Below are 21,274 nucleotides of genomic sequence, written 5' to 3' on the forward strand. Positions count from 1 at the left end.
TCATATTACTGATTAATTAAATCTCTTTTTTCTGAGTCTTCAAATAAAGAAATAAAATAATGTCAATTTGTTTTTAAACAGTTTACCCAAAGTAGAAAAATTTAGGTTAACCACTAATTAATAATTCAGTGTCTTCTATTTCCCCAAGTAATTGGAGAAATTGTGAGACATTATTCTCATATTCAACTAAAACAAATCCTTCAAATGTTATGAAAAAAAGTCTTTGTTATGCTGCATTAGAAACAAATGGATTGTTTCATTATTGGTATACATTTGACATGTTCTTTTTTATAAAATTAAGATTTTGAAACAAAATTCTGAAATGTTCATGAGATATTTGAGATAATTGCTATTTTTAATTATAGAAGGTTGTATGTCCTCTATTTAAATATAAAGCCAGAGTCTAATATGTGAAAATACTTTAAAAAAAAGTATATATATAAATAGTATCTGGAACTTAATGTGAATGATTTCACTTTACTTTTTTTTTTTTAAATCTCCTATCTAGGAAATAGATTTTTTTTTAAGGATAAACACATCCAATGTTCACCTAAATGGCCTTTTTATCTCCAATGTACATCAAAACTTTGCATGTTTACTGCCTTACAAAACATCCTTTTAGATCCTAATATAGGGTTATCACTGCTAAAAGCCTGTGAAACAAATTACCACTCTCTGTCTTAATTTTAAATGACATTTCTTTTTTAAAAAAGAGGGAAAAACAGCATAGGAAATAAAGAAATATATAAGCCACACTAAAAAGGAGTATATGATTTTTAAACTGAAATATTTTAGTTCTCTGTCCTTTGCAGTTCCAAATAAATTTTATAATCAGCTTATCAACTTCTACAATAAAAGCATGAAAATGTCTTCATAACATTTTACATGATTATTATCAAGTGTTTTTGTCCTTCATTCATAAAAGCTTGAGCTGTACCTTCTTTATAAACTTACATATTTTCTTCCAAGAAATATATAACAAAACTATAAAGCAAATTTTTGAAAAACTATCCCTGAAGTTATTCTTTTAACGGGATTAATAGATGAATCTTTGGGGGGCCTGGGTGGTTCAGTCCATTAAGCACCCTACACTTGATTTTGGCTCCAGTCGTGATCTCATGGTTCATGAGATCAAGCTCTGCTTTGGATTCGCTCCCTCTCTACCTGCCCCTCCCCTGCAGGCACACTCTGTCTCTCCTTCTCTCTCTGAAAATAAATAAGTTAATTAAATAAATAATAAATAAAGCTTAAAAAAAGATAAATCTTTTATGTAATTGCATCTCAGGAGAGAAAATAAAATGAAATTAATTTTAATTCCTTAAAAATCAAAAACAAATCTCATATCCACTCAAATAGTGTCTGAAATTATACATATATATATTATTTTAACAACATAATTGCAGCCAGGAACAACATAATTGCAATAGTGAAAACTTATTAACCAGGTAGTTTTTGTCTTGAATTCCCATAGTTCCTTAAATAGTAACTTGTTATTGAGGACTTTTGGAAAAAGCTTTCTCAAAAAGAAATATTTTCCTTAAGCTTTGTCTGTCCATATTCTTCTTGATCAGTAAGTGCCAGTCTGTGTTCCAACTTTTCATTAGCAACCTAAAGTTGTTTGTTAAAGGATATATTCCTAAAAAACAGATGCTATAAATATGGTCATTTCACATATATGTAATTACAAAATAATTAGAAATGGTAAATAAATTCAGGCAAAAGTTTATTTAATTTTTGACTTATTTTAAATCATAGGATGAAGTACTTTTGCAATACATTTTAAAAGTAATATTACATTTTGTGGGGCACCTGCGTGGCTCAGTCAGTTAAGTAAAAGTAATATTACATTTTCAACTGAAGTAAAATTTGCACACAAAGAAATGCACACTTAAAAATGTGCAGTTCAAGATGTTTTTACAAATGTATATATGTACATTTAACACATCTATCAAAGTACAGTATGTTTCCACCAGCAAAACTTTACCCTGTGTCCCTTTTATGGTTATTCTGACCTTTGGTAGGTTTTAACTCATCTCTATTTTCATCTCTGTGTATTAATTTTGACTTTCTGAATATCATATAAGTGGAATCATATAGCACATACTCTTTTACACTGGGTCCTTTGACGAAGGTAGTGTTTTGTCATTTAAAAATATATCTGTCCTGGGCGCCTGGGTGGCTCAGTCAGTTAAGTGTCATACTTTGGCTCACGTCATGATCTCACGGTCCGTGAGTTCGAGCCCCGCGTCAGGCTGTGTGCTGACCGCTCAGAGCCTGGAGCCTGCTTCAGATTCTGTGTCTTCCTCTCTCTCTGACCCTCCCCCGTTCATGCTCTGTCTCTCTCTGTCTCAAAAATAAATAAAACATTAAAAAAAGTAAAAAAATATATATCTGTCTTTTATTCTCCATTTTATATAGATGAATCACCATCTATTACATGAATATGTCATAATATATTTATCTTTTCTTTTTTTTTAATTTTTAATGTTTATTTATTTTTGAAGGAGAGAGAGAAAGAGTGTGAGTGGGGTAGGGGGAGAGAGAGAGATAGAGGGAGACACAGAATCTGAAAGCAGGCTCCAGGCTCTGAGCTGTCATCAAAGAACCCCATGAGAGGCTCAGACTCACAGTGAGATCATGACCTGAGAGGAAGTCTGACGTTTAACAGACTGAGCCACCCAGGCACTCCATATATTATGAATTGGATGGTTTAAATAAATAAATCAATATGTAGAGAATTAATTTAAAACAATCAATGAACGTGGATTATTTTGATATATAAATTTCTTTCAAAAATGTTTTGAATCTTTATAGGTCAGAAGACTCACACACCTCTAATTTATTTCATTTATTCTTGGTATTTAAAATTAATTTTAAAATTTGCTTTCCAGTGATGCCTGAGTGGCTCAGTTGGTTAAGCACCTGACTCTTGATTTCGGCTCAGGTCATGATCTCCCAGTTCATGAGATAGAGCCGGATATCTGGCTCCATGCTAACAGGGTGTGGAGTCTGCTTCTGATTCTCTCTCTCTGCCTCTCTGCCCCTCCCCTGCTCACACTTGTTCTCTCTCAAATAAATTTTAAAACAATTAAAAATAAATAAATAAAATAAAGTTTACTTTCCAATCATTTACAGTTAGCATATAGAAACAGAATTTATTTTGAATATTGATTTTGTAGCCTTCAACCTCTCTGATTGTCACTCATTAGTTATCAGATTTTTTTTTAAGCACTCTTTTAGTTTTCTTAGGTATACAATAATGCCTTTTGCTGACAAAGAGAATTTTACTTGATTTCAAAACTGTATGCCTTTCATTTCCTTTTCTTGCCTTGGTGGTTGCATACTTCATGTTGTTGGTAATCACAGAGGCAAAGTGCTTAGTATTCTTGGTATTTTACTATTAAGGCAGTTTTTAATCAGTTTAAGGGAGAACAGTTGTATTTTTACTTTACTGAGAATTTCATCATGAATAGGTATTGGATTATGTGTCAACTGATTGGTGTTTTTAACTTCAGATGATCACAGGTATTCTTTTTAATCTTTATTTTGTTAACGTGATTACTTAAACTGATTTTCAAAGCTTAAATTAAACTTAACTTCAGGCAATAAAACTCACTGGTAATGATAATTTTTTTTTATCCTTACTGGATATGATTTGACAATATTTGATCAGAATTTTGTGTCTTATGAGGAATTTGTGGTTCAATTTTTTTATGTGTTTGTCAAATTTTTATATCATGATTATGTTGCACTCATAAAACTAGTTAGGAAGTATCCCCTCCTTGTCTATTTTCTGAAAAAGTCTATATATTATTAGTGTTACCCTTCCTTTAATTTTTGATAAAATTTCCCATCAAACCATCTGGGCCTCAAGGTTTATTTTGGATAAGATTATTTATTATTAATTCAAAATTTAATAGAAAATAACTATGCACAATTTTATTTCTTCTTGTGTCCATTTCATTATATTTGGTTTTCAAAGAATTTTTGCAATCCATGTAAGTTGTCAAATGTACTGGCATAAAAGGTCTTCATAATATTCCTTTATTATCCTTTTAATATATAGTATCTATAGTGATTTTGCTTCTTTCATTCCTAATAGTGATTATTTTACTTTATTTTCTTTATTGTGCATCATTTTTTTTACTATTACATTTATTTCTGTTTTTGTCATTATTATTCTTCCATCTTTTGAAGGGTTTATTTGTCCTCTTTTCTATACTCTTAAGAAAGCAACTCATAACATTGATTTTATAATTTTATTCTTTCTAATATACACATTTAAAGCTATAAATTTTCCTCTAAGTTCCTCATTAGCTATATTGCATAAATTTTATCAAGTGGCAAAATTATCATATTACTTGAAATATTTTCTTTTCATGTCCAGTAGTTTTTAAATTATATGTTCAAGACTGTGTGGCAATTGTTGCCATTGGCAATTTAGCCTTATTATTTTGCAGGGCAGATTCCTTTTGCTTTTGAACGTCATCTTCTATCTAGTATGACCCTTAGTCTACTAAGGCCACTCTAAGCTATGGCCTTCTGCAGACTGCTGTATATGCTCACGATCTTGGAGTCTTGTCACTTGTTTGGTCTGGAACTTTGACTTCCAGCTTTGCTCTATCTCTGGTGTCTCTATTCAGTTCTTATCTCTGTAGCAGGAGATTTCTGCCGGCCCTCACCAACTCTTGTCTTCCTGGACTGCACTTTTCCTGTATGCTATAAGAATATGCCCCCTACGCAGAAAGCTGTGGCATGTGTAGGGCTCATCTTTTACCTTTCCCTTCTCTCAAGATCACAGTAGTAAGTGGTCTTATGGTCAATGCATAGAGACACTTACTTTATATATTTTGTTTCCTTGTATACTTGTTTATGACAACCTACCAAGTATAGCATCAGTTGTTCTGTCATCACCCAAAGAAGAAGTCTTGTCTTTCATTATAAGTAGCAAAACTATAACATATGATACTTATCACTATGTCAAAAAATAATAGTTGGTAAATGTAAATTGGTAATTTCATAGCTAAACCCAAGGATACATGAAGTCGAATTTATTTCAATAGTTTATTCAATAAATCTTTCCTGATCTCTATTGGCACTGGTTTGGAATCCTGCTTTGCCTCTTATAAACAGAGTGGTTTCAGAAATGTTACTCTTCCTCAATTTCCTCATAAGGAGAATGATGATGAGAGAGTTGGCATTTATAGCATAAAACTATGATGAGAATTAAGATAGTACAAATAAAAATTACAAACTAGGGCCTAAAATTTAACTCTCCATAAAACTTAGTCATATTTATCTCACAAAACAGCAAAATCTCTTTTTATTTCTAGCCCTTTATTATCATACCTGTAATGTAAAGGGAATGAATTAAATTTTATCTAGAGTTTATTTCTTTTAAAAAATAGTCCTGTGATATTCAGAGCCTAGAGTCATCAAACCAAGTATTTCCATTATGTAGCACTTAAAAGTTAGAAAATGTCCCCTCAAACATACATAATTTTATACAAGGTTGTTACTTGCAATATTTTTTCCAAAGAAAAATGATTTTTAGTGAGAAAAAAAAGAAAAGTAGCAGAAACCTATAGTGATAATAAAAATGCATATGGCACTGGTGCAGCCTACATAATGCTTTAAGTTCAGCCTTAAACAGTGATGCTGAACCACCATGGACAGACACAAAGATGACTGTGCTTATAAAGAAGACAAACAAGCCACAGTTAGTTACACCAACAGTTTTGTTTTTTTTTTTAATTAGATTCCACATACATCTCTTAAATATCTATTACAGATTATTTGTCATGGGTAGTTTCTTCCATCAAAGGCAGACTAGACTAATGGGCAGAAAGAAATAATTATAATAAATAAACAAATAAATAAATAAATAAGAAATAATTATTTATTTCATTCACTCAGTGAATATTTACTGAGTGACCACTATATATTACACACAGCCCGAGAGCTAAAGAGACAACTGTCACAAAAACAGAGAAAACTTTACGGAATCTACATTTCAAGGAGGATACACAGAAAACAAAAGATAATATACAATATGATGCCAAAGAGTGACAACTACCCTGAAGTATCATACAGGCAAAGAAGGCATACACAAATGCTACGTTTTTGTTGATCCCCCAAAAAATATCTAGAGTACTAATACCTTCCCTATTTCCAGAATTGTATTGGCTACTTGGCCCATAAGAGATCAAATCAAACATCTGCAAAACCGAACTCTGACTCCTCCCTCAAATCAACAGAAACTCCAGTCATCCCCATTGCAGTAAATCAGTCTCCCATCCATCTAGTTATACCACCTACTTTAGAGTTGTCCTTGACTTTTCTGTTCTTCCTTCTCTGTTATAGATAAGCCATCAGCATTCTCTCAGCTTTCACTATAAATTATACTCCAAATCTATTTACTTTGCTCCATTTCCTCAGTGTTGTCCTAGCCCAAGAAGCTGGCATTTCTGATTCAAGCTCTTGCAGTGGCCTCCTAAATGGTCTCCTTGCCTCCACCTGAAACCCCTTTCACTTGTCTTCCTTAGCACAGCCACAAAGATTTCCTTAAATCAAATCAGCTCACATCACTCCTTTTTTTATTTTTATTTTTTAATGTTTATTTTTGAGAGAGAGAGAGAGTGAGCAGGTGAGGGGCAGAGAGACAGGAAGATGCAGAATCTGAAGCAGGCTCCAGGCTCTGTGCTGTCACCATAGAACCTGACATCGGGCTCAAACTCACGAACTGTGAGATCATGACCTGAGCTGAAGTCAGATGCTTAACTGACGGAGCCACTCAGGCACCCTTCTCATGTCACTTCTTAAACTCTCCATTTCTCGTACATAGCATTTGGCATTAAAATTCAGACTACAACTGTGGCTTCTACATTCCCATATATGATAAGGATTCTAACATTCTGAACGCATTCTGTAACACGCTATTCCCAGGTCACTAACTTTCAGTCGTACTGGCCTCCATTCAGGCCCTCAGAAAATGTGTTCATGTGTCAAAGCTGTTGCTGCTCTCTTTTCCTGTGAAGCTCTGGTCCTACATTATTGACTCACTGATTTTTTTCATTCAGCTTCATTTAGTCATGACCACCCTGTCTTAAGCACAATTCTTACTCACACCCTGTCAAATTACCCTCCTTATTTTTAAGTGAAATTATCATAATTATATTTTATTTACTTGTTTATTTTTTGCACCAATCTCTATTGCCCACTAGAATGTAAGTTCTTTGAAAGAAGACCCTAGTTTATCTTCCAGTGTTCTAAATAATGTGTCCAATAAATGCCTATTTACTAACATATACTGGGCCATATATGTCAGCATAGGTAGTAGAGAATTACCATGCCTTTTAAACCGGGTAATTTTATGATTTTATCTGTTTTTAGAGAGACCAATATGGAAGAAGTATTAAGAATCTACTGTAGAGATGTAGAACTGCTTATAAGGCTTCTAAAATAGTATATAATAAAATCGTGCTAAGACATATTCAATGGAGATGCTACATCAGGAATTCAGATCAGATTGTGAAGCATGCAAGTGAAACAGGTTGTGGAATACACTCTCTCAATTAGTATTTTTGAAACTTATATGTTCAGGGTCTATTATTTTGGATTCTGCCATAGTGACATTTTCAACTATCACGAGATATTCTTATTAAAAGATTTTAGTAACACTTTCCACGTCGAGCTGTTGAAGAGAGGAGGAGGTGTGCAAAACAGCGATGAGGTTTTCTGTGTCAGGGGTACCATCTATGAAGGCAGGAGTGAGACATGCTCACAGAGCAAGAAATAGTCCTTCTTCAAGGGGCTTCTGTAATAATGAGGCAGGTGAGAAGTATGACAGCTGGGACTGAAAAGTAGTGAGAGTAGTCATATAGAGGAGATAAAAGGTATGAATAAAGGTTTCAAGGCAGAAGGGACTCAACACGGACATATTTTATCAGAGAGAGTAGGTAGCATAAAAGTAACAAATCTATATTACAAACACAAACTTATACAAAATGAAAAGCAGATATTCCCAAACTTATATTTATAACATTTTACAATATGCACTTACAGACTAACTCCCAACCCAATAAAAACCTCATAGAACAATGGCACTACCCCGCCCCCCCCGCCCATACACACACACACACACACACACACACAAACTCCAGAATACCACACCCATTCACATTTAGCTATCCCTGCCAGCTACACTTGCCCTACCAACACACACAATTCTCAGACAAATGCATTTGCCAGTGTGCTGTGTCTCTTATCACAGACATATAGTAATGGCAGAACATATAGGTGCAGGAATATAATTGAAAACACTAGGCTTCCAGTTATAGCTTATTTCCAGTAAAACAACTGCAACATCAATAAGAAAATAAATATGCTTTCCTGACATTTTGAGGAAAATCTTAGAAATAACAGAAAATTATCCTAAAGTTTGAGAAGTAATACTACAGTTTCTTCTTACATCGTTTCTGAATCTTAGATCCCTACCACTGCTCATCTTCTGAAAATTTTCCTGAATAAAAATCATTAAAAACGTTCTCTTCTGCACAGAATTGTAAAGATTAATAGTTGCATTACAATGAAACAAGAAAAATATAAGTAGAAAACTAAACTGCATTGATAAATCATATACACTGGATTTGAAATACTAAATAGGGAAAACTGAGTGGTAAATAAATAATAAATGGTAGCAAATAAATAAGTTGCTTAGTGACATAAGGTTAAGTAGGATGAGAATGAGAAACATTTGGTAGCCAGGTGACTGAATAGAATAGATGAGAGATGAAAAGTGAGTGATAACTGAGACCTATGTATCCAGAATTTTTAAAAAAGGCTATTAGATGGAACAATATGACTTTAGAGTGATTATTGTCATGAAAAAAAATGCACTTGAGTAGTAGGCTTATTTCTCTATTATTATAGTATTAATCTCAGTGCTTAATTTCAACATTTAAAAATACATTATGTATTTAAAAGCGTAAATGAACTATCATGCAGAATAGACTTCATTTGTCCATTTGTTGTAAAGCTCAATGCCATTCTGAAACATTTTTAATTAAGAACATGAAATGACTCATTAACATTCAGCTCTAAAAATAAGTGACTAATTATAGTATGTTGACAAAAGCAAGTTACTTTATGCATTGCTGCCAAATCTCTTCTGAAGAAGCAAAAAATGGATTCAAGAAATTTTGTTTCAAAAAATTTGGGGAGGTAGAATGTTCATATTTTTAAAAAGTGTAACTCAAAACGATGTCAGACCCAGGAGTTTCACCCATACACATGTGTTAGAAGTACATATTGCTCTCATCACAAAGTACACATTGGTTAATGGTAATAAACAGCCTACTCTTCAACCCTGGAGCAGAAAATTTAGTTTTTACATAACCAATATTTGCAAACTTTCCAATCACCTTTATTTATTCCTTTAACAAATCATGAGTCAAGTTATTCAGTTCTAATTTTACACCCAAAACAACTGTTATAAAAGAGTTACTGGGCTCTCTCAGAATTACACAGGAAGTTAATAATAGATACATAAATATAATTGAAAATGCTATGCATTCATTTATGGCTTATCAGTATGGAAAAAACAATTAAATATATGGCTTCCGGAAAACTTTCAGTGTCTTAGAATTAACAGAAAATTGTACATTTGGAAAACAATTTATTAACATATTTATTGCATCTTTCATCATTTTCCCCTTCAAGTAGCCTACCTCTATCCAAATTCCCCTTCACATCCCCAGTAGAAATTCATCTACTAGAACCTATCAAATATTCTTTGTCCCAGAAAAACTATGACAACCAATGAAAAACTTAAAATAAGAGAATATGTGGCAGAAACATGCAAGACCCTACCAACAACAACAACAACAACAACAACGAATTCCTCTAAGCATGGATGTACATAAAGGCAACAAAATCTCAAACTGAATTATTTGGTCAGGCTGATTTCCTGTGACTCAAAAAGATAGTCTTGCAGGGATGGGTACTTTTGGTTCAACATCATTCTTGGAGGCAGAGCACACTTTCTGACTCGCCAAGTGTTTCTAAAAATGTTCTTAGGAACTCATTATAGATATGACTGACATAAATTTCCATATTAACTAAGCAAGATTAGTTTATACGTGTGTGTGTGCACAGTGTGTCTGATAGTTACATTATCAGTTAAAAAGAAATGCAAAAACAATTTATGGTATGTCATATTGGCAAACATTAGAGATATTACCCCATTCTGTCAGTACCATGCAAGATGATCACGTTTCTTCTCTTCCAGTGGAAATATTGTTATAGTCATTTTGGAAAAATAAATTAGGCAAACCATTTAAAGATGTTTATGCTAAAGTATAACCTTCTAGAAAACTATTCTAAGCATTAAATAGTGTTGGCTGTACTTCAGTGGCAGAGGGAGGATCACCATAAATCTATTCCTCCAGAAAAATAGCAAAAATACTCTCAAAAATTATCAAAATCAATTATTTCAGAAATTAAACAAAGGTTTTCAGCAATCTGAGGAGTGTTCCATTTAGAGAAGTGCTTCTGTTGGAGCACCAGGGTTTGTGGTCCTGCAACCAGGCCTTCCCCCATCTCCGTATGCATATCTCTTGGCATCCTTGAAACCCAGCATCCTGCATTGCATGCCCTGGAGGAGGCAGACTAGTACTGAGTCCCTTCAGAAAATCCAACCCAAGTATTATCACTACTTGACTCTGTCTCACAGCTCTCTGGAAAAGCCCATTCTCCAGATGTTTCCATTATTTGATTTGTCTGGAATTCAATTGGAAAAGCCTTATCTTCAGAGTATGTGTCAAAAATAATCAGGGGCAAACAACTTGGTTGGCTCAGTCAGTGGAGCATGCAACTCGATCTCATGATTGTAGGGTCTAGAACCATATTGGGTGTAGAGATTATGTAAAAATAAAATCTTTGAAAAAAATTATCAGTGGCAAATGTTTTCCATCATGAGGCTGTGATACTGGTTGATTAAAGCAAGATCCTGACCAAAAACATCTAGAAAATTAAATGTGCATAGAGGATTTTGAAAACCTCCAACATGTGAGAATTTAGAAGGCTGAATAGGTTGAGTATATATGCAGAGCTGTGAAAATGGTCAAGAAAAACCTGAGAGAGTACAAATGTTCCACCTGTCTGACCTGAAGTTCTACACAAGCAGGAAGTAAAGGCTTAAGGCAGATTTATAAACTGCCTGAGCACTGACGACATCCCCCAACACACACGCACACACACACACACACACACACACACACACACACAGCACTCGGCAAAGGGCAGGAGACATATTACTTAAGACATTTAAGGAAAATTGTGACCAATCATCTGAGCAGTAAGTTAACTGAACACAGACTTCAGTGGCTGCACACATGAGGAAATACAGAATCTCCGTGAAAGTCAGTAAACACCAAAAAATGAAAAGCAGCAGCAAAAAAAAAACCAACAAACTCTAAGTAAGGGAAGTCTGATTTCCAGAGCTGCCACATTACGTTATCGAAAATGTACAGTTTGTGGAAAAAGTTATGAGGCATATGAAGAACTATATATCTATATCTATATATATATATATCTATATATAGATATATATATATATATATAGATATATATATATATGCAGGAAAAACAAAATTAACAAAACCTATCCCTGAGGAGGCACAGATGTTGGACTTGCTAGGCAAAGACGTTAAAACAGTGATTTTAAATATGCTCAAAGAAATAAAGAAAACTCTGCCTAAAGACTTACAGGAATGTATGACAATGATGTCTCACCAGATACAGAAGCTCAAAAAGAGAGAAATTATGGGGGAAAAAATAACCAAATAGAGTGAAGCGGTGTTATGTTCACAAATTTAAATAGAAAAATATTTGTTACAACATTTTTGCTTAAAATTCAAAGAAAATAATGGAAATCATATTTAAAAAAACGAGCAGTTTACTTTCATTGCCTGGGTGACAAGAATGGAGTCAAATATTTTGAAGTTTAATCATTCAATGAATTTATGCTTGACATTCAGAGCTGGAATAAGAGTTGTGCACACATATTTCTGCACAGAGTTAAACAGTGTGAATGTGAATTTTAAAAGCATATAATTGGCCCCAGAAGATGGCAGCGTAAGAGGACGCTGGGCTCAACGCGTCCTGCTGATCACTTAGATTCTGCCCACATCTGCCTAAATAACCCAAAAAACCACCAGACTAGCAGAATGGACTCTCTAGAGCCAAGCTAGACAAGAAGCCCACTGAAGAGAGTAGGAAGGGTGGAGAGGTGGTGCGCCTTAAACGGACTGGCAGGATGGAGCCAGGGCAGTGGAGGGGCAGCCCACCTGGCAAGGCAGAGCCCCCGAGTCTGCCTTGCGAAAGTGGAGGGGCAGGACTGCGTGAGTTCTGACAGCCAGCAGGACTTAACATCTAGAATGTTAAAAGACAACAGCTCTGCTCTGAGAGCAGGAGGGGGAGAAGACGCCAGGAGGGAGAGTTGTTAAGCCCCAGGAGACAGAACTCAGATCAGCTGGGGAACAAAGGCTCTTGCAAGCACCATCTCCCTCTCCCATCCCCCAGCTGAAATTCCAAAGGGAACCAGTTCCTGTGACCGAACTTGCATGCATTGGGCAAACACCAAATGCTGTGCTTCTGCGGATCCATCCTTCCTATGGGTCTGCCTCCCTCCCGATGCCTCAGGGCTCCTCCCTAAGTGGACTACTGAAGGCAAAGCGAGCTGAGTCTGCCCCTCCTGCCCCTGTGCACCTTGGGGATCCACCCCGGCTAATACGCCAGATTCCATCGAAGCAGTACCACAAGCCTGGCAGTGTGCAAGTAGCCCAGACAAGGGCCACACCACTCCACAGTGAGTCCTGCCCCTGGGAGAGGGGAAGATAAGGTACACACCAGTCTGACTGTGGCCCCAGTGGTAGGCTGGGGGCAGACATCAGGTCTGACTGCGGCCACACCCACCAACACAAGTTACTCCAGACAGCACAGGTGAAGAGCCCTGCAGTTCTGTGCCACTCCACGGACTATCCAAAATGACGAAACGGAAGAATTCTCTTCAAAAGAAACTCCAGGAAGTAGTGACAGCTAACAAACTGATCAAAAACGATTTAAGCAATATAACAGAAAATGAACTTAAAATAATAGTCATAAAATTAATTGCTCGGTTTGAAAAAAGTATAGAGGACAGCAGAGAATCTATTGCTGCAGAGATCAAGGGACTAAGAAACAGTCAGGAGGAGCTAAAAAATGCTATAAATGAGGTGCAAAATAAAATGGAGGCGACCATAGCTCAGATTGAAGAAACAGAGGAGAGAATAGGTGAATTAGAAGATAAAATTAAGGAAAAAGAGGAAGCTGAGAAAAAGAGAGATAAAAAAATCCAGGAGTAGGAGGGGAGAACTCGAGAACTAAATGATGTAATGAAATGTAACAATATCCGTATAATAGGAATTCTAGAAGAGGAAGAGAGAGAGAAAGGGGCTGAAGGTGTTCTTGAACAAATCATAGCTGAGAACTTCCCTGATCTGGGGAAGGAAAAAAGCATTGAAATCCAAGAGTACAGAGACCTCCTGTCAGACGTAACTTGAATCGATCTTCTGCATGACATACCATAGTGAAACTGGCAAAATACAAGGATAAAGAGAAAATTCTGAAAGCAGCTAGGGATAAACATACTCTAACATATAAAGGGAGACTGATAAGACTCGTGACGGATCTCTCTACTGAAACTTGGCAGGCCAGAAAGGAATGGCAGGAAATCTTCAATGTAATGAACAGAAAAAATATGCAACCAAGAATCCTTTATCCAGCAAGTCTGTCATTCAGAATAGAAGGAGAGATAAAGGTCTTCCCAAAGAAACAAAAACTGAAGGAATTCGTTACCACTAAAACAGTCCTACAAGAGATCCTAAGGGGGATCCTGTGAGACAAAGTACCAGAGACATCACTATAAGCATGGAACGTACAGACATCACAATGACTCTAAACCCATATCTTTCTAAAATAACATTGAATGTAAATGGACTAAATGCACCAACCAAAAGACATAGGGTATCAGAATGGATAAAAAAACAAGACCCATGTATTTGCTGTCTACAAGAGACTCATTTTAGACCTGAGGACACCTTCAGATTGAGAGTGAGGGGATGGAGAACTATTTATCATGCCACTGGATGTCAAAAGAAAGCTGGAGTAGCCATAATTCTATCAGACAAACTAGACTTTAAATTAAAGGTTGTAACAAGAGATGAAGAAGGGCATTATATAATAATTACAGGGTCTATCCATCAGGAAGAGCTAACAATTATAAATGTCTATGTGCCGAATACCGGAGCCCCCAAATATATAAAACAATTACTCACAAACATAAGCAACCTTATTGATAAGAATGTGGTAATTGCAGGGGACTTTAACACTCCACTTACAACAATGGATAGATCATCTAGACACAGGAACAATAAATAAACAAGGGCCCTGAAAGATACATTGGATCAGATGGACTTGACAGATCTATTTAGAACTCTTCATCCCAAAGCAACAGAATATACTTTCTTCTCGAGTGCACATGGAACATTCTCTAAGATAGATCACATACTGGGTCACAAAACAGACCTTCATAAGTATACAAGAATTGAGATCATACCATGCATACTTTCAGATCACGATGTTATGAAGCTTGAAATCAACCACAGGAAAAAGTCTGGAAAACCTCCAAAAGCATGGAGGTTAAAGAACACCCTACTGGGGCGCCTGGGTGGCGCAGTCGATTAAGCGTCCGACTTCAGCCAGGTCACGATCTCGCGGTCCGTGAGTTCGAGCCCCGCGTCAGGCTCTGGGCTGATGGCTCAGAGCCTGGAGCCTGTTTCCGATTCTGTGTCTCCCTCTCTCTCTGCCCCTCCCCCGTTCATGCTCTGTCTCTCTCTGTCCCAAAAATAAATAAACGTTGAAAAAAAAAAATTAAAAAAAAAAAAAAAAAAAAGAACACCCTACTAAAGAATGAATGGGTCAACCAGGCAATTACAGAAGAAATGAAAAAATATATGGAAACAAAAGAAAATGAAAATAAAAAATCCAAATGCTTTGGGATGCAACAAAGGAAGTCCTGAGAGGAAAATACATTCCAATCCAGGCCTATCTCAAAAAACAAGAAAAATCCCAAATACACAATCTAACAGCACACCTAAAGGATATAGAAGCAGAACAGCAAAGACAGCCCAAACCCAGCAGAAGAAGAGAAATAATAAAGAGCAGAATAGAAATAAACAATATAGAATCCTAAAAAAATTGTACAGCAGATCAATGAAACCAAGACGTGGTTCTTTGAAAAAATAAACAAAATTGATAAACCTCTAGGCAGGCTTCTCAAAAAGAAAAGGGAGATGACCCAAATAAATAAAATCATGAATGAAAATGGAATTATTCCAACCAATCCCTCAGATATACAAGCAATTATCAGGGAATACTATTGAAAAATTATATGCCAACAAACTAGACAACCTGGAAGAAATGGACAAATTCCTAAACACCCACACACTTCCAAAACTCAAACAGGAAGAAATAGAAAGCTTGAACAGACCCAGAACCAGTGAAGAAATTAAATCCGTTATCAAAAATCTCCCAACAAATAAGAGTCCAGGACCAGATGGCTTCCCAGGGGAATTCTACCAGACATTTAAAGCAGAGATAATACCAATCCTTCTCAAGCTATTCCAAAAAATAGAAAGGGATGAAAACTTCCAGACTCATTCTATGAAGCCAGCATTACTTTGATTGCTAAACCACATAGAGACCCAGTTAAAAAAGAGAACTACAGGCCAATATCCCTGATGAATATGGATGCAAAAATTCTCAATAAGATACTAGCAAATTGAATTCAACAGCAAATAAAAAGAATTATTCACCATGATCAAGTGGGACTCATTATTGGGCTGCAGGGCTGGTTCAACATTCACAAATCAATCAAGGTGATACATCACATTAATAAAACAAAAGATAAGAACCATATGATCCTGTCAATTGATGCAGAAAAAGCATTTGACAAAATTCAGCATCCTTTCTTAATAAAAACCCTCGAGAAAGTCAGGATAGAAGGAGCATACTTAAACATCATAAAAGCCATTTATGAAAAGCGCACAACTAATATCATCCTCAATGGGGAAAAACTGACTGAGAGCTTTCTCCCTGAGATCAGGAACACGATAGGGATGTCCATTCTCACCACTGTTGTTTAACATAGTGTTGGAAGTTCTAGCATCAGCAATCAGACAACAAAAGGAAATCAAAGGCATCAAAATTGGCAAGGATGAAGTTAAGCTTTCACTTTTTGCAGATGACATGATACTATACATGGAAAACCCGACAGATTCCACCAAAAGTCGGCTAGAACTGATACATGAATTCAGCAGAGTCGCAGGATACAAAATTAATGTACAGAAATCAGTTGCATTCTTACACACTAATAATGAAGCAACACAAAGACAAATAAAGAAACTGATCTCATTCACAATTGCTCCAAGAAGCATAAAATACTTAGGAATAAACCTAACCAAGATGTAAAAGATCTGTATGCTGAAAACTATAGGAAGCTTATGAAGGAAATTGAAGAACATATAAAGAAATGGAAAATCATTCCATGCTCATACATTGGAAGAATAAATATTGTTAAAATGTCAATACTACCCAAAGCTATCTACACATTCAGTGCAATCCCAATCAAAATTGCACCAGCATTCTTCTCAATGCTAGATCAAGCAATCCTAAAATTTGTATGGAACCACAAAAGATCCTGAATAGCCAACGTAATATTGAAGAAGAAGACCAAAGCAGGAGGCATCACAATCCCAGACTTTAGCCTCTACTACAAAGCTGTCATCATCAAGACAGCATGGCATTGGCACAAAAACAGACATATAGACCAATGGAATAGAATAGAAACCCCAGAAGCAGACCCACAAAAGTATGGCCAACTAATCTTTGACAAAGCAGGAAAGAATATCCAATGGAAAAAAGACAGTCTCTTTAATAAATGGTGCTAGGAGAACCGGACATCAACATGTAGAAGGTTAAAACTAGACCACTTTCTTACACCATTCACAAAAATAAACTCCAAGTGGATAAAAGACCTGAATGTGAGACAGGAAACCATCAAAACCCTAGAAGTGAAAGCAGGAAAAAAACCTCTCTGACCTCAGCCGCAGCAATTTCTTACTTGACACATCCCCAAAGGCAAGGGAATTAAAAGCAAAAATGAACTTTTGGGACCTCATGAAGATAAAAAAGCTTCTGCACAGCAAAGGAAACAATCAAAAAACTAAAAGACAACCAACAGAATGGGAAAAGATATCTGCAAATGACATATCAGACAAAGGGCTAGTATCCAAAATCTATAAAGAGCTCACCAAACTCCACACCTGAAAAACAAATAATCCGGTGAAGAAATGGCAGAAAACATGAATAGACACTTCTCTAAAGAAGACATCCAGATGGCCAACAGGCACATGAAAAGATGCTCAACGTCACTCCTCATCAGGGAAATACAAATCAGAACCACACTCAGATATCACCTCATGCCAGTCAGAGTGGCTAAAATGAACAAATCAAGAGACTATAGATACTGGCGAGGATGTGGAGAAACAGGAACTCTCTTGCACTGTTGATGGGAATGCAAACTGGTGCAGCCATTCTGGAAAACAGTGTGGAGTTTCCTCAAAACATTCAAAATAGATCTACCCTATACTCAGCAATAGCATTGCTAGGAATTTACCCAAGGGATACAGGAGTGATGATGCATAGGGGCACTTGTACCCCAATGTTTATAGCAGCACTTTCAACAATAGGCAAATTATGGAAAGAGCCTAAATGTCCATCAACTGATGAATGGATAAAGAAATTGTGGTTTATATACACAATGGAATACTACGTGGCAATGAGAAAGAATAAAATATGGCCTTTTGTAGCAATGTGGATGGAACTGGAGAGTGTTATGCTAAGTGAAATAAGCCATACAGAGAAAGACATATACCATATGTTTTCACTCTTATGTGGATCCTGAGAAATTTAACAGAAGTCCATTGCGGGAGGGTAAGAAAAAAAAAAGAGGTTAGAGAGGGAGAGAGCCAAAACATAAGAGACTCTTAAAAACTGAGAACAAACTGAGGGTTGATGGGGGGTGGGAGGGAGGGGAGGATGGGTGATGGGTGTTGAGGAGGGCACCTTTTGGGATGAGCACTGTGTGTTGTATGGAAACCAATTTGACAATAAATTTCATATTAAAAAAATAAATAAAATAAAAGCATATAATTTATTGGTCAAGAGGTGAAGAGCCATTTACACACATTACCTGAATTTCATTAGTCTTCTCTGAATAGCTTTCTTTGGTAAGGATAAGAAAACAATAACTACAATTACCACAAAATTATTTAAATACTCTAGAGTCAAAGAAAAATAAACATGCAGGTAACATGTATATACCTTCTCTACTCTGAAAACTCAACATTCATTTCTTTATTTCATCTCCCCTTGCACACTTAATCAAAGGGAACTAAAAGAAACTATTTTCCACTTTCACAATCTGCCTAGAAATCTGATCAGCCAGGTCCACAAGTTTCTTAAATATCCTGGTTTTCATTTTACCTGAGAGGATAATATCATTAATTTACTGCCAGTATATAACTTGGTCCTTTTTTCTCTACTCTCTGATAGCAATTTCATCACTGCTTTTCCTGCTTTCACCAACAGTGTCCTCTTACATCTCCTATGTTGCCAAATGGCTGATCCCAAAGTCAAGGCCACACGTTTGTTGCAGCTGCGGTCCACTTTTGTTAGCAATTTCTATTTTAGTTAATAATTCCTCTCTAACAACCACCATCAGAATTAGTGGCTTAATGAGACAACGATCTTACTTCTCAGAAATCATCAATCTATGCTAGGCTCAGTATGTGATTCTTTTGCATATCTTTTTTGTGGTTTGTGGTTTTAGACTGCTATGTGTAGCCGGCAAGTTGTCTGCAACCATCATCCATCTGGAACACTGAGACAGCCACTTTCCTCTTACTCCAAGTAGTTTTGAGGCTTTTATTTCTCAATATGGTCTCTCCTCCTAGTCTTTCTATTTGGAAGCTCCAGCTCAACAGCTAACTTTGTACTAGAGGATCAAAGAAGCTGCTTAGCTTTTGTAAGGCTTCAGCCCAGACTGCCACATTGTATAATCTGGCACATTCAGTTGGCTAAAGCAAGCTACCAGCCCATAACAGAGTCTAGGAAAAACGCCATACAGGAGCATGAATGCTGAGTATCTGTGGTTCAGTTCACTGAGGGTAACCAAATGGACTAACTACCATAGCTGTATGATCAGTAGAACCAAATACGTATCATAAGTCCAGAAAAAAAGTTGTTAACAACACTCAAAAATATTCAAAAATGTTTTCTGTATTTCTGGTTTTGGTTATGATAGGATTTGGGAGACAATTAGGAAGAAGAATGGGATAAAAAATTATCTACCACAATTAATTTCCTATTGAAGCATTATTGCTTTATAATACAAAGGTCTTTATTACACTAAATAATAAATATAAATTTTAAATAATAGAAATAATAATAATAGAAATTTCTAAATTGGTCTCTATAAATCACATTTAGCCTGCTGTTACTCCCACAACACAACTGCTTTTAGTAGATAATAATTTGAATGATTTTTGTTTCTGTTGTTTTACTGGTCCAGCATGAACAGTTTTTAACTAATATACAGGGAGAAATGAATTTAATTGTTATTTGGTAAGTAGGAATTAAACCTTTACTGTAGAAGTCAGCAGTGAAATAATCAAGTCATGTATATGACCTCTAAAATGTCAGTTCAAACAAATGAAATCAAAATAAACTGTGGCTCCTATAAATAAATACATTAATGCCTTGTCTCTGAGTAAACAAGAACATTAAAGATGAATGGCAACACCTGATTATGCATTTCTAAAATAGAAAGAGCCATCTCATGTCCTGTTGTGTAAAACAGTGCATTAGTCCAATTTTCACAAATATTTTCTTTAGAGGATTCATACTGTGTTTACAATGATTTCATAATTTTCTAGCTCGATTGCATGCTGTGACTTAAACACAAATGTGGACTAATGGAAAAAAAAATGAGGAGAAAAAATATCCCACCACATTATAACTAAAACCCAGAAGTACACAGATGAAAAATTCTACATTAAATTCCCAGTTATACATTTCATTTTATGTAACAAAATATTTATCCTGAGTCTAAATGGATCGTCAGAGCTACATATATTGAAGATATCTACTTAATAGTGTTTCAGACTATAATAATTCCCAAGGATATGGCAAGATAAAGAAAATAATTTTACCATTTATCTATGGAATATGTCCTTAAATGTATTTTATTCATATTACATAAATCGATTAATTAATACTAATATCAATGTAATAGGAAGGTTTATCTGAAAATACAACCAAAAAACTTAACATTAAATTTTCATGTATTTTTAAATTTATGTATTTTAATGGAAGGTAAGATTTTGCAATACATGCCACCTTTAAGAGAGAATACCAAAAGTACTAATAAAATACACATGTCTTTCATTGGGGAGGGATCAGGAAGTTCCAACTGATAATTATGTAGGGTTATTTATAATGATGAATTTTAATAACATCTACATGTGGCGAAGATTAAAGTAAAAGAGAAAGCAAGGTAATGATGATTTAAAGAAATTCACTATTGATGACTGACTGCATAACTGGGCATCTTACATGTCTTCTGAATAGTGAAAGTACACTGTATTCCATGAAATTTATAAGCTTTCTCATAAAGTATAATAAAATCATCTTTAATATTTACTAATGGAAAGATTAAATATACATTCCCAGTATGATTCCCATTGTTCTGGCTTGATAAGTGTATCACCACAATGCCAATAATTGGAAGGACTTAATGTTTAAGATAAAATATGTTCTCTCATAGCTTATTCTCCAATTTTCTGGTTAGATGGTGTTGGGAATGAATGGCTTTAGATCCCATTAGTAGTAGACACCTATACAAACTATTCTTCTTCATATTGTCTCTCTGGGAAATAAATGTCAAGAAATAAAGTGATGTAAATTAACACATTTTTTTGTCTGAATTTGGCCTCAGAATTTTATACATTCATCTGGGATAAATCAAGTTATACAATAATTATATTTTCCAGATACATTCAGAATAAGAATCAAGCCAAAGGTAAAGTCATCTATCTGTGATTTAAAGAAGTGT

Source organism: Puma concolor, chromosome B2, assembly GCF_028749965.1.
Source record: "Puma concolor isolate L17-30 chromosome B2, mPumCon1.1.hap2, whole genome shotgun sequence".
Taxonomy (NCBI): domain Eukaryota; kingdom Metazoa; phylum Chordata; class Mammalia; order Carnivora; family Felidae; genus Puma; species Puma concolor.